Here is a 2500-nt window from a genome sequence, read left to right on the forward strand (position 1 = left end):
CACACACATACTCTTAATGAAGCCTACCACACCATCGCTCCCTGTGTTAGATGAGATGATACACACCCTTCTCGTCTCTGTGCGTGCAGTAACTCATAGTCTGAAGCACTCACGTTACCATAGCTTAGCATAGCTCATTGAGGAGGGCACTCACGTTAGCATAGCTCATTGCAGTGTATAATTACCATATTTTCCGGACTATAAGTCGCTCCGGAGTATAAGTCGCATTAGTCAAAAAATGCGTCATGAACAGGAAAAAAACATATATAAGTCACACTGGACTATAAGTCACATTTATTTAGAAATGTATTTCACAAAATCCAAAAACAGAGACTATGTAACTTTAATGTTTTGAATGTAAGATTAATGTTAATGAAGACGAAGAAGGAGTGAAGGCAGCCAAGAAGAGGGCCGGATAGGCCTAATTGTAAAGCAAAGATTCACTGAAAGAAAATGCCATGTGGTACACCAACATTTAGCTAAAATGTGGAGAATACAATGCAATCAAGCATTTTGGGTGATGTGGAGTCACAAGCTGCAGCAGATTAAATGCTCACGAGAGAGAAAAAGATGGTTTTAAAAAGACGTGACCGAAGCAAGCCAGGCATAGATCTATAGGCCCAAAGTTAATTGTAAAGCAATTTACAAAAGATTCACTGAACGAAAATGCTGATATGGTACATGAAAATTTAGCTAAAAATGTGGAGAATGCAATGCAGTCAAGCATTTTGGGCGATGTGGAGTGACAAGCCGGCAGCAGATTAAATGCCCACGAGAGCATTTTCTTGAATTAATTTCTTGAATTTCCCCTGGGGATCAAGAAAAGTATCTATCTATCTATCTATCTATCTGAGAGAGAAAAAGGTGCGGTTTTAAAAAGACGTGCACAGACCGGTTTTAATAGGACGTGCAGACCAAAGCTGCAGCAAGCAGGTGATACTTAGACATTTATTTCACAAAATCCAAGACCAAGAACAGACAGATGTAACTGGACACATAGAGGCCAGTGTTGCGCGGGTTTGGTCACAAGCGGCCCGCGGTCGCCCGATATTTTAATTAACCCGACCACAACTCGGACCGCGAATATTAATTAGGACAAAATTATACCCGACCCGCGATCCGACCCACTTATTTACAAAATGTGTGCTTTTGGTTATAGTCTGCATGCAGTGTGACAGTAGGCCATTTCTGTAAAACAAACTAATTTTTTAGGCATGCAGAACATAATGTTTGCGTATGGAGAGAGAATGAGAATAAGAGCGCAAGCACGCACGCAACCACCAAGGAACACTAGGATAAGATTTGAAGGCCATGGACATACATCTTTCTTTCGAAAACAGAAATGGTGAGGCAAGGTAGGCTAGAGAGATACATTGCTGGTCAAAACGTTAGCGTAAGAACTGGTTTATAATGCTGAATGAAGCACAAAGCTTTACAAAAGCACATCCACTGTTTAAAGTCACAAACACAACGAACTGTAACTTTTATGCATGCGCGAACCTATACATAGGATGTGTAGTCTGTGCCATAACATTTATTCCTGCAGGCTGCCCGTTTTGGCTGTCATACTTTTAAATGGCTTCGCAAGAAGCAGGCCTACATAGACCATAACTTACTGTCATCTTCTTTAAGAACTTTTCCCAAAATTTCCCATAGCCTATATCGCTTTTCCTGAAGGGGTGTCTATTATTTTTAATAATCTTCTTTACTGTTGACTTTACTGTAGGCCTATTGATGCTTTACTGTATTGATGCCAGCCTTCTTGTGATATTTTAAGTAGGCCTAGGCCTATTTGTAGAAAATATATATTTAATTAATTTTAACTGACCCGCCCGCAAATGACCCGAATATCATTAAAATATTTTCTTTATGACTCATAACCGCGGGTGACCGCGGTCATCCGCGGGCAACCGCTTAATTTCGGGCAGACTGCGCAACACTGATAGAGGCCAAAAATATTGAGAATTCTACAGGGAATGTTAATGAAGACGAAGGAGTGAATAGTAAGCCGAAGGCTGCTGACGAGTGCCCGCGCTAATTGTGAAGCAATTTACAAAAGATTCACTGAACAAAAATGCTGATGTGGTACATGAAAATTTAGCTAAAAATGTGGAGAATGCAATGCAATCAAGCATTTTGGACGATATATTGGCACAAACTGGTAGCAGAACAATTGCTCGGCTGGCCACCTCCGAGAGAGCGCGAGAAAAAAAGATGTGCATTTAAAACCAGGGCCTAAATTTCAGTGCAGGATTGCGGGTATTGCGCATAAATTATTAAGTCTTGAGCATAATAATAAAAGTCCCACAACTCTATCAGAATGAGAGAAATTCCCACACATGTTACAGTGCTCTCTGATAACATTAATCTAATAATGGAGCGGCCTGAATGCGGGACTATTGACTGGACAGACCAACTCTGACTTCAATTGAACCCGTGGCAGAGACACACACGCGCGCGTGGACCACTTTGCGCGTGTCTCTCTCTTCCTCTCTTGTCG

At 41.2% G+C, this 2500-nt stretch overlaps 1 protein-coding gene across 2 annotated transcripts in view; it reads right to left on the reverse strand.

Moving 5' to 3' along the window:
* The window catches only part of LOC121700391 (Na(+)/H(+) exchange regulatory cofactor NHE-RF2), a 60771-nt gene that overhangs the window by 2300 nt on the left and 55971 nt on the right, over window positions 1–2500 (reverse strand). The window lies entirely within an intron of this gene.

The sequence above is a fragment of the Alosa sapidissima genome, chromosome 24, assembly GCF_018492685.1.
Source record: "Alosa sapidissima isolate fAloSap1 chromosome 24, fAloSap1.pri, whole genome shotgun sequence".
In the NCBI taxonomy this organism is placed as follows: domain Eukaryota; kingdom Metazoa; phylum Chordata; class Actinopteri; order Clupeiformes; family Clupeidae; genus Alosa; species Alosa sapidissima.